Source organism: Podarcis pityusensis, assembly GCF_964106645.2.
Source record: "Podarcis pityusensis genome assembly, chromosome: 3".
NCBI lineage: Eukaryota > Metazoa > Chordata > Lepidosauria > Squamata > Lacertidae > Podarcis > Podarcis pityusensis.
In genome coordinates, this window is record NC_138026.1 from 112,134,735 (window position 1) to 112,147,811 (window position 13,077).

Sequence of the window (13,077 nt, forward strand, 5' to 3'; positions counted from 1 at the left end):
AACTTAGATAGCTCTAGAAGAGGACTGGACAAATTCATGGAAGAAAAGACTATTGATGGCAACTAGCTAGACAGCATCTTAAAAAGCAGAGACATCACCTTGCCGACAAAGGTCCGTATAGTTAAAGCTATGGTTTTCCCAGTAGTGATGTATGGAAGTGAGAGCTGGACCATAAAGAAGGCTGATCACCAAAGAATTGATGCTTTTGAATTATGGTGCTGGGGGAGACTCTTGAGAGTCCCATGGACTGCAAGAAGATCAAACCTATCCATTCTGAAGGAAATCAGCTCTGAGTGCTCACTGGAAGGACAGATCCTGAAGCTGAGGCTCCAATACTTTGGCCACTTCATGAGAAGAGAAGACTCCCTGCAAAAGACTCTGATGTTGGGAAAGATGGAGGGCACAAGGAGAAGGGGACGACAGAGGACAAGATGGTTGGACAGTGTTCTCAAAGCTACCAACATGAGTTTGACCAAACTGCGGGAGGCAGTGGAAGACAGGAGTGCCTGGCATGCTCTGCTCCATTGGGTCACGAAGAGTTGGACATGACTAAACGACTAAACAACAACAACAACAAGAGAACTGGACAAATTCATGGAAGAGAAGACTATTGATGGCAGCTAGCTACGATGGCTGTGCTCTGCCCTTGAGATCAGAGGCAGTAATGCTTTGGAATGCCAATGGCTGGAAGCCATAGGAGAGATAAAACTTTATTTGCATTAGCCAATGGCCATAGCAACAGTAAAACATTACAGTATATGCAGAAAAGGAAATTTGATATAAAAGCACAATTTAAAGCCCTGAATCAGCAGTCAGTTAGTGGCCCTTATTCTGATTGCCCCTGTTATGAACCTAGCAACCTTTGCTGTTATCTGCTCATTTTGATCTGATAGAAGAAAGGACATTGTGGCAGTGGTTGAGTGCCCTGGGATGGTTAGTACGAGTGAGGTGATGATCTCATTCCTCAGGTCTTTGTAGAGAGTACGGGACAGGAGGACGTGTGCCAATGTTTCGGTGCTACCATCTCCACAGGGGCAAAGACGTTTCTCAGACAGGATATTTTGGAATCGACCCTCAAATACTGCAGATGGCAAAACATTCAGTCTTGCAAGTGTAAACGCACAGGTGCATTTTGGGATAATAAGTTTGTGCAGATTTGGGGCCAGGGAATCAAAATGGAAAGGTGGAAACTGGATACACCAAGGGCAGAATTTCCTTATAGTGGCCAGGTTGTTCTGATGCTCGATATCTTTTAGACGTTGAACAATTAGACTGTTTGCTTTAGTGGGGCCCATAGTGAGTAGGTGTTGTGGGGATAGGCCACAAGAGTGATGTTTTTGATAGACGGTTTTAAGCCAGAATGCCAGTGGCTGTGTAGCCTTATTGGAGTTCACCGATTGGGTCTGCGTTGCTCCCGGACAGGAGGAAGGAAGTCAAATGACACCGAGGGTTGGTTCAGAGAAAGAGTTCTTTATTTCTGCTCTCTGGAAAGGCACTTGTGTGGTCAGTCCACAGCAAGTCCAAAGAAATGAGAAATTTCATGCAAGTATATACATCCTCCAGGCACCCTCTCCCTCCTTCCCCAGGAATCCAACCACGTCAGCCTATACACGCAGGTTGAAATCACAGATGTTCCTGCTCTGGTATTCTTAACCATAAAAGGGTATTCCTTCCTGTACTTCTGACCATAAAAGGGTATTCCTGTTCTTATACTCTTATCTTGGAGCAAGAGGTCACCAACTCCAAGAACACACTCTGGCGCTGTTCCCGGACTAGGTCTGTGTGTCTTTCTGGTCTTTGTGGTCAGGATGTAAGATAAGGCCCAGAGTGTCATCCCTGTTCCACTTTGGAATGGACAAAGCCATCCGTCATTACCGGCCTTCATGGACTGATAAGGGAGAGAGCTTTGAGCACTTGTTTATATAGTTGGGTTTTGGCTCAAGAGCTCAAGTTAAAGCATTTTAGCTAAGGAAAAATAGGGATTTTGGTGCAGTTTCAAACTGCCTGCACAGTCAGTTTTGGGTTTGGGAAACCCATTCCTTCAGCTGGAAGCCATAGGAGGGAAGAGTGTTCTTGTGCTCCTTGCAAGCTTCCCTTGGGCATCTGGTTGGTCCCTGCGAGAACAGGAGAACCAGATGGGCCATTGGCCTGATCCAGCACACTCTTCTTATGTTCTTATGCTCCTGCACTGGCTATTTGGGGACCAGGGGAGGAACACTTTGCACCCGAGAGCAAACCACTTAACTAGCATCTGGTGTAGATGCCTTTTTGCATCACAATATGGTACACTGGTTTGACATCAACTGATAGGAAGTGCCTACAGAGGGTGGTGAATACAGCACAAGATATTATGGGCTGTCCCGTGAATCCACTGGATGAAACACGGAAGAACGTTGCCTCAGGAGAGTGAGGAAAATTCTCAGGGATAATTCACACCCTGGCCGGCACTTTCTTGATCTCCAGCCCTTGGGCAGAAGATATAGAAGCATGATTAGTCGCACCAACAGGGTAAAGAACAGCTTCTATCCGTGGGCTGTTAGGCTGCTGAATGAAAAGATAACAACAGGGCAACTGACTTTTGGGTTTGGTGGGTGTGCGTCAGTAAACGCGGGGAATTAAAACTAAGAGCTGAGTGAGGGGTGCTTGTGTAATCTCACTGTATACAAATTGTACAAGTGACAGTAAAGTATTTCCATTTCAATTTCAATAAAGCATCCCAAATTTGGGTCTTCAGCTGTTTCTGGACTACAGCCCCCATCGTCCCTAGCCAGCAGGACCAGTGGTCAGGGATGATGGGGACTGTAGTCCAAAAACAGCTGAAGACCCAAGTTCGGGGGAAGTGTTCTTCCTTTGCTGGTTAAATTTTCTCTGCCAGCCATTGAGCCTGCTCACAATCTAACCTTTGCTGCAGTGAAGCTGTTGTTACACCTGGAGCTGTCCGTGGTCCTGGTCCTGCAGCCTTTGCCACAGGCTGTGGTAAGTACCCCATACCTGGCTCTTTGGATGCTCTGGTCAACTCATGCTTGCCTTATTGACTTGACCAATCCTGATTTGCTCTTTTTAACAGCAGTTCGTCTCCCCTCTGGTCCCCCACTTAAGGTCTGCCTGATTGCAGTGGGCTCTTGGCCCAGCAGGTATGGAACAGAATCCACCTAGTGAAATAGGCAATCAGAAAGGCCCCAAATGTCAATGTGCATTTTAACTGTAGCAAACAGAAAAGAAGGAAAAGATTGGGAATAGCTGATTGAGAAGCCGGAGCCCAAAAGAGAGGCTGGCTGAGTCACCCATGCTAATGGTATGCTGAGTTCATGCCCTGATTTTTAAGCTCCTTTCCCCTATTAATTAGTTAATTCCCATAAAGAGCTTTGAGGATAGAATGCTAAGTCCTCATAGTGCTATCATTATCCACTGGGTTTAATTAGTCCTCTTTTACTGTAATTGGATTAAGGAGATGTGATCTTGGAGATAGCAGGGGTGGAGCAAATTCTGTTCTCTGCAGTGCAATGAAAAGAACCGGCTCTGGTTGGTGCCCATGTGCAGAGCATAGAAGAAATCAGCGTGCGAGAAATGTGTGGAATGTGCCTGTGAAATTCCACTGAAATGAGGGTCCTTATCCTTCCCTTTGCATACAGGTAAGAGGATGTGATGCTTTTGAATTCTGGTGCTGGAGGAGACTCTTGAGAGTCCCATGGACTGCAAGAAGATCAAACCTCTCCATTCTTATGGAAATTAGCCCTGAGTGCTCACTGGAAGGACAGATCCTGAAGCTGAAGCTCCAATACTTTGGCCACCTCATGAGAAGAGAAGACTCCCTGGAAAAGACCCTGATGTTGGGAAAGATGGAGGGCACAAGGAGAAGGGGACGACAGAGGACGAGATGGTTGGACGGTGTTCTTGAAGCTACCAGCATGAGTTTGACCAAACTGCGGGAGGCAGTGGAAGACAGGAGTGCCTGGCGTGCTCTGGTCCATGGGGTCACGAAGAGTCAGACGTGACTAAACGACTCAACAACAAGAGGATGTGAAATGACCTCTAACCAGCTTTCCCTAAACTAGTGACCTCCACTGACTGTTGGCCATGCTGCATCTGGAGTTGCATAGTTCAAAAGATATGGAGGGCACCACGTTGGGGAAGAGTGCCCTAAACTGAGAGAGAAAGGACACTGCTTTGATTAACCCTCCATCTGGAGAATGCCATCTGGAGATCCCAAACTTGGGTTTCTAAAACTAGGCTGTGGGACATAGATCGCCAGGAACTAATCTCAGCTGCGGAAAAAACATGCTCCCCTCTTTCTTTTCGACTCTCTTGGGTGCAGGAATTTAATCTTAATTATTTACAATTTTTGTTTAATCCGCAAGAAAGAAGGGCGTTTTCACTGGCTAGGTCCAATTCTAATGCTTCTAACCTCCTTTGGGGTAGGTTTGTGGGTTTGGCAGAAGGAGATAGGATATTCCCATGCGATGCCCACCTGGTAGAAACTCTAGCTCACATGGCCCTTAACTATAAAATGTATGATGATCTCCACCAACAATTTCTAGACCATCTATGTATTCCAACATGGAAATCAAAGACAGAGGCTATGCGCTTCTTATTACAGGGGAGAGACCAGGAACTCACCAAGACAGTAGCTAAGTTCCTCTATTTGATTTTTTTGTCGCCGAAGTATGCTACAGGATCCTGCCCTTGCTGGAAACCCTCAGAGATGAGGCGGATTGCTTGCCTCTTCTGCCCTTTGGCGGAAGGTAAGCAGTTCAAATCCCTGTCACAGGGTGAGCTCCCGTTGCTCAGTCCCTGCTCCTGCCAACCTAGCAGTTCGAAAGCACATCAAAGTTCAAGTAGATAAGTAGGTACCACTCCGGCGGGAAGGTAAATGGCGCTTCCATGTGCTGCTCTGGTTCGCCAGAAGTGGTTAGTCATGCTGGCCACATGACCCGGAAGCTGTACGCCGGCTCCCTTGGCCAATAAAGCGAGATGAGCGCCGCAACCCCAGAGTCGGCCACGACTGGACCCAATGGTCAGGGGTCCCTTTACCTTTATCTATTTTAAATGTATTATGAATGTTCTTATGTGATGCCAATAAAGATTACTTGACGTGACTTGGGCTTCTAGCTGTTTTGGACTACAGTTCCCATGATCCCTGACCACCGATCCTGCTAGCTAGGGATGATGGGAGTTGTAGTCCCCAAAACAGCTGGAGATCCAAGTTTGGGAAACACTGATCTACAGGTATCTTCAACATACATACTGAGGTTGATTTCTCGGGCGTGATTCAGGTCTTCATCATGCCCTCCACGTCAACCATGAGTCTATTTATGAGAATCCTCACCTGATCACTTGCCATTTGGCATCACACTGGTTTTTCTAGAAGCAACAGAGAGAAAATTTGCAGCACCAACCATCTTACCTGTTTCTGCTGTTGAGAAACAAAGCCTGCTGGTGCTGAAGGATTGATGGGATGGCAGAGGGCAGTGCTGAGAGAGGACTAAAAGTGGATTGTCAGCGAGTGGTGTAGTAGGGTTGCCATATTGCAAAAAGTAAAAACCAGGACTCCCCGATAGTTGTCGAGCTTTTTTAGACAAGCCCCAAAGTTGATGAAGGGACGTGGGTGGCACTGTGGGTTAAACCACAGAGCCTAGGGCTTGCCGATCAGAAGGTCGGCGGTTTGAATCCCCGCAACAGGGTGAGCTCCCATTGCTCGGTCCCTGCTCCTGCCAACCTAGCAGTTCAAAAGCACGTCAAAGTGCAAGTAGATAAATAGGTACTGCTCCAGCGGGAAGGTAAACGGTGTTTCCATGCTCTGCTCTGGTTCGCCAGAAGCAGCTTAGTCATGCTGGCCACATGACCTGGAAGCTGTACGCCAGCTCCCTCGGCCAGTAAAGCGAAGATGAGCGCTGCAACCCCAGAGTCATCCACGACTGGACCTAACGGTCAGGGGTCCCTTTACCTTTACCTAAAGTTGTTGAGCTTTTAATTAACAAGAACTCCCCCCACAAGTGATTTTTCCATTGACTTGCCTAAGATCCAGGACAAAGCGCCACCCTAGGCTGTAGCAGCTGCCCTAACCTATAACTGCTACAGTGACTCAGAGGCTTCTAGCCACATGGAGGCTCTGTTTTAAGCTCCGGGGTGAACTGAGTCTTCCATGCATGGCTCACGGAAGGGAAGATGTCCTCTGAAATAGCACGGGTAAAGAATTCCATTTTGTAGTGATATTAGGGTTATATTATCCTCTCAGCTTCTGAAACCTCTGAGGCATGACCCCTACACATCTGAAAGGTTGAAACTTATGTATCCCAAGCCTCAGATTAGCAACTGCCATGTCAGCTTTGAAAACCAGACTTCTGGATAGGATCCGCTTTTTATTTCCCTTTTTGCTTCAGCGGCAAGAATTCCCGATCGGGAGGTCAGGCTTCACGTGCATTATTTATGAACGTCTGCTACAGACGCAGCAAATATTGGTGTGTCCCCCACCCACTTCTTATTTTCCTTGGCTCTCTGATGTTGAAACGGGTGTTTGCCACACACCAGCTCCTCAACAACTAGCCCTGGGCTATCAGACTCCAGATGTGAGCAGGAGAGGGCATTGTGCATTCTGAGATGCTGGCAATGCCTACTTTCTTCTCTTGCTAACTTAGGGAAAAGAGGACTCGTTTGAGGAAGGTGCTGGTAGTCCTAGAGACCTGTGGATCAAGGGCAGCTTGGGGGAAACTCTCTCGCTGGGGTTACATAAATGACAACTTAGGATCGAAGAAAAACTAAGGATACAAGGAAAGGAAACCCAGGGCCATGTTGCTCTCAGGGCTAGAGTCAGCATGGAAGACTCAGGGCTCTGTTGTCAGTGAATTTAACTCTTTATTCAAGGAAATGGCATGCAATTCGTCAACACTTCCCAGTAGGTTTTGTCCCTTTGGAGCAGTTGCCAGGACTAAAGTGTTAGAATTGCTACTCCGTGATTGCAGTCATGGGATTTTTGTCTATCACATGATAATATATATTTTGACCCCACAGAGTGGGAAGTGACGGAGACAGGATGTTTGTGTTACTGTGTTCCGTGAAGTAGGACTATTGTCCTTTGTTCTTTTTCTCTTTGGTGTCTGATGCTAGAGAGAGAGGGAGCCATGTTGCAGTGCTCCATGTGTGTTTATATGTAAATAAAGTAGATTAGCCAAAATGCTGAGTTGCTGAGGTCTGTTACGCAACTGCGAAGACTCTACGGATCCTTAAGTGTCCCGGTGTCTGTTGACATTGGTCGTTGTGATGTTCGGGCAGAAGAAAGCTTTTGAAGCTCCTGAACAATCGACCAGGAGTGAGAGAACATGCCAGTTGGGCATGTGTCTCTGCCAGGGTCCTACTTGAGTGTAGGCTGAACTCCTGACATAAAGGTCCCTGCCATCCACAATTACTAAGACTACTCCTCTCCTGGATGTTTCCCAAGCAGTCTCAAACTGCATCTGTCCACCTCTGGCCTCTGTTCTGCTCTCCTCATTATTCTGCACATTCTTGGAGACCAGTGGGGAGGGAAGAGGAAGACTGAGACCCTACCTGCTTGTAGACTGTCTTGCCAGAGTGGTACATGCTCTGGTTATCTCCCACTTGGACTATTGCAATGTGCTCTACATGGGGCTACCTTTGAAGGAAACTACAACTAATCCAAAATGCGGCAGCTAGACAGGTGATTTGGAGTGGCCGCAAGGACAATATAACACTGGTCCTAAAGGATCTTCATTGGCTCCCAGTATGTTTCTGAGAACAATTCAAAGTGTTGGTACTGACCTTTAAAACCCAAAATAGACTCAAACCAGTATAGTGGATGCTCAGGTTGCGAATGTGATCCATGTGGGATGCACGTTTGCAACCCACAGCATTCGCAACCCACGTCTGCGCACGCACAGGTCGCGATTCGGTGCTTCTTTGCATGCTCAAGGCGTGATTTAGTGCTTCTGCGCATGTGCGACCGCCGAAACCCGGAAGTAACCTGTTCCGGTACTTCCGCGTTTCAGCCGTCCGTAACCCGAAAAAATGCAACCTGAAGCGGCTGTAACCCGAGGTATGCCTGTATACCTGAAGAAGCATCTCCATCCACATCGTTCTTCCCGGACACTGAGGTCCAGCTCTGAGGGCCTTCTGGCGGTTCCCTCACTGTGAGAAGCGAAGTTACTGGGAACCAGGCAGAGGGTCTTCTCAGCAGTGGTGCCCTCTCTGTGGAATGCTCTTCCATCAGATGTCCAGGAGATAAAGAACTTCACAACATTTAGAAGTCAGCTGAAGGCAGCCCTGTATCGGGAAGTTGTTAATGTTTGACATTTTATTTTTTATATTTTGCCCTGTAACTTGGCTTCTCACAGTGAGGGAACTGCCAGAAGGCTCTGGGCGCTGGACCTCAGTGTTATGTTATCTAGTGTTATGTAGTCATGCTGGCCACATGACCCGGAAGCTGTCTGCGGACAAACGCCGGCTCCCTCGGCCTATAGAGCAAGATGAGCGCCCCAACCCCAAAGTCTTCAGCGACTGGACCTAATGGTCAGGGGTCCTTTTACCTTTACTGTTTCAGAAAATGCAGATTGTATAGGTCTGACTTCAAATGTGAACTGAATCACATTTCTCCCCCACCTCTCCTGCAGACCCAAAGTCCACCCTCGCCTTTTCTCTGCTCATTCTTGAGCTGTGGACTGTTCTCTAGAGAACGGTGTCTTGTCTTTGTCATTTCCCCTTCCAGAGCTTCCTGCTTTGAGAGAGGCACTTAGCTTAGCTTGCATCTCGTCTCATGTCTGTATCACTTCCACAGATTTACGGCTCAGATCAATGCCAGACCTGGATCCAAACTGAGCCTCTTTCCCTGTGCGTGCATCTCTAATCCCTCCCAAAGTGGAGGATCTGAGGGACCCGTTGCCAAGGGATCTTCCCAGGAGAGAAAGAGCAATGCAAACTGTCAATGGCTTTCGCCGAAAGAGGCAGCGCCTCTCCGCCGCTTTCTGAGCTGTGCCCTTCAGGTGAACTTCTCTCATCTGGAGTACTGCAGTTTTGGATGTGACGATAAGCAAGGGCATTAGCATTTCCTGGCTGGCATTTATTGGAAGGCAAAGTTTGCTTACGGAGAGTCTCTGAGGAGAGGCGGCTTGGCTTCAGCTCTTTGCCAGTGAAAGACCTTGGAGCTGAAATGTTTACTGGCAAAGCGGAATATCCTTCCTGCCTCATTCACAGTGGAACGCCTCATGCAGTGTTGGTTGAGGCTGGAAACTATCTGGTTAAGGCACTTGGAAAGAGACAACCCCCAAACCGACTTGCCATTTTACCTTATTTTTCACTCCATAAGACACACTTTTTTCCTCCTAAAAAGTAAGGGGAAATGTCTGTCCGTCTTATGACCTCTTGGCAAACAAGAGGAGGATTAGCCTCTCAGGATCAAAAACACATTAAAAGCTTCAGCTCTACATCAAAAAAAGGCCAACTGGCCATACAGACCCAACCCTACAGTTCTCAGCACCCCTAAGATCAGTGGGGGACCTTGGGGTCTCAAACTTCAATGCTGCCCTATACATTGGACTGGTCATGTTGTGTGGATGCCTGATTATCGTCTTCAAAAGCAGCTACTCTATTAAAAATGGAAAGTGTAATGCTGGTGGTCAACAAGAGAGGTTTAAAGACTGTCTCAAGGCAGATCTAAAAAAATGTGGTATAAACACCAACAATTGGGAAACACTGGCCTGCGAGCGCTCCAATTGGAGAACAGCCTTTACCAAAGGTGTCATGGGCTTTGAAGACACTCGAACTCAGGACGAAAGGGAGAAACGTGCTAAGAGGAAGGCACGCTTGGCAAATCCACACCGTGATCAACTCCTGCCCGGAAACCTATGTCCCCACTGTGGAAGGACGTGTGGATCCAGAATTAGCCTCCACAGTCACTTATGGACTCACTTTTAAAACCATGTTTATTTGGCTACGAATGATCGCCAAAGAAGAAGATACAATGCCAAAATTTGGTGCTCCCACCTCTCACCTTCCATTCTACAGGCCTTCAAGCAGAGGACTGTCTCCTGCAAAGCAGGGCACGTGGACACCCTGCAGAGAAACAACATGCTACCCCAAGACCCCAGCATAGATGGAAATGGCGGGGCATGTATAAATGACAGCTATCATTGTCGTACATTGCGCTTTAACCGTTTTAAGTGAGCGCCACAGTGGGGTTCCCTTGAATTGCATCAGCTCATCTTCTGTTTAATTCATGTTCTGCAGAAACAAGCCCAAAACGGAGTTATCAGATTTCCAGAGGGATAAATGGACGTTCACCAATTCCAGAGACCCAGAGGAAAGAGGAAAATGATGGATGGTACTCTGGTGAAACCGGGCCAGTGTGAGCCACCAGCCTTGCAGAAATTTTGTCAAACCTTTCAGGGCAAAATGTACACTGCAATTATCCATTTTAGTAGGAAAACGCCACTTTCCAGAACTGTTGTCTAATTTGTATTTAAAAACCAAGTGTGTGTGTTTGTGTGCTGTTAATCTGAAGGGAGTGGAGAGACGTTGCTTTAATTTACTTATTATTATTTTTTGCAAAGTGAAGATAGCTTAGAAATATCCCCTTGTGTTCTTTTCCGGAGCGGTCGCTATTTTAGCACTTGCAGGCAGTGCTTTTCTTTTCTCCTAAAAAAATGTTTAGGGGTACTCTCATTTTCCTACTCATATTGAAATAGTGCCCATCAATGAGGCCAAACTTAGATTTACAAAATGTTTAGGGGTACAGTCATACCTTGGGTTACAGATGCTTCAGGTTGTGTTTTTTTGGGTTGCAGACTGCCGAAACCTGGAAGTATCGGAACGGGTTACTTCTGGGTTTTGGCGGTCGTGCACATGCAGAAGTGCTAAATCGCGCTTTGCGCATGCGCAGAAGCACCAAATCGCAATCCGTGCGTGCTGGATGCACGTTCGCAACCCGAGTGTCCGCTGTATGCATATCTCTGCGCCCCCCCCCCCGGAAAAAACTACTGCTTGCAGGTGTCTAGAGGCTGTGTGGATCCAACTCTGTGTCTTCTTCAGAGCCAGTCCGCCAATGACACAAGGTGTGGCCGTTGCCTCAGGTGGCAGATCTGGAATAATAATAATAATAATAATAATAATAATAATAATAATAATAATAAATTACTTATACCCCACCCATCTGACTGGGTTGCCCCAGCCACTCAGAGTGGCTTCCAACATATTAAAAACACAGCAAAACATTAAAAACTTCCCAATACAGTGGTACCTTAGGTTACAGACGCTTCAGGTTACAGACTCCGCTAACCCAGAAATATTACCTCGGGTTAAGAACTTTGCTTCAGGATGAGAACAGAAATTGTGTGGCAGCAGCAGGAGGCCCCATTAGCTAAAGTGGTGTCTCAGGCTAAGAACAGTTTCAGGTTAAGAACAGACCTCCAGAACAAATTAAGTTCTTAACCCGAGGTACCACTGTACAGGGCTGCCTTCAAAAATGGCTTCCTCTGCCACTGCTGTCCACCTCCTCCCTCGAGCCTGCCCAGCACAATGGCCACTTCCTCCATGCCCAACCAATCCTTTTGCCATGACCTCTTCTGAGCCCGCCCTCTGGTGGAGGCACTTGGGGGTGCTGTGGGGGAAGGAGGGGTTTTGAGTTGTGGGGAGGCAGGTGAGGGGGTGGGCAAGGTACAAATGGAAGGAGTTTGGCCAGGTGTGGGGATGGGCAACAAGGCAGGCCGAGTGAGCCCAGGTGGTTGTCTTTGAGTCTATATAGCAAGATATTTGTATCAAAATGGCATCTCATCTTTTAACAGTGGCTTGTTTGTTAATTTCAGCAAACTGCCAGAAAGCAAGAACCCCCCACGGTAGAGGAATGGATTGTGAAACTTTGGGGTGTTGCATTGACAAAGATGGGGAGAGTTAGAGAGGGTAGGACAAAAAGCAATCTGTTCATAGAGGAGTGGACTGTATTTGGTATGCCCCGCGGAGGACCTTAAGGTCCACAAATGACAACATTTTGGAGGTCCCAGGTCGCAAGGTGGTTAGATTGGTCTCAACTAGGGCCAGGGCCTTTTCAGTACTGGCCCCGACTTGGTGGAACGCTCTGTCACAAGAGACCAGGGCCCTGCGGGACTTGACATCTTTCCGCAGGGCCTGCAAGACAGAGCTGTTCCGCCTGGCCTTTGGTTTGGACTCAGTCTGACCCTTATGTTTCCCTCCCCTTATGGTTTTCATCTACAGGCTACTTTTAAAATGAGGCTGCATTTTAAATTTCATTTTAACCTGTATTTTAAATTGTTTTTTTTCCTATTATGTTTTTATTGTAATTTTACCAGTGTTAGCCGTCCTGAGCCTGGCTCTGGCTGGGGAGGGTGGGGTGTAAATAATTTTTATTATTATTATTGTTATTATTATTATGATTATTATGTTATTTTTCATGTACTGAAGTAACAAAGGACAAGAAAACAGACAACCTTTTCTTATACTGGATGTATCCCAATACGTATCCATTTCTTTATTTTATGTATTATTTTGTTTGGGATTTGAGAGCTGTATATCTGTGATGCTTTAATAAAGGAAAACATGGCGAAAGAAGGAGAAAAAAATATTGGTATTTTGGGTAGGCTGTGCAAAAGAACAGCAGGAGCGATTCATTATTTCCTCTCTCTCTCTCTCTCTCTCTCTCTCTCTCTCTCTCTCTCTCTCTGCCTTTGAATGGCAGGTTTGTTTACTTTGGTGATCACAGAAGTATGGGGGGGGGGGACCCTCAGTACCACAACCACCAGCAGAAATCAAACCTTCAAGTTCAGAATGTAAGCATTTATTCTGGAAATCGATGTATTCATTTCAGGAGATTGCTCCTCCTTGTCTTAATCAATGAGAGGTCAGGCCTAGGTAAATGCCCCATTTTGAAGAAACAGTATGAGGGACTCGAGAGAGCAGTCTGGATCCTGCTGGAAGGAAAGGGAGAGGCAATAAGTTACCAATTTTACGACCTCTTCATGATCAGGGTGGATATTCGCGTATAGAGAGAAGTGTGAAATCGGGTTATTTTTGTATTGCATTACGACTTAGGACGGCCTTCTATCTATTACTCAAAGTACA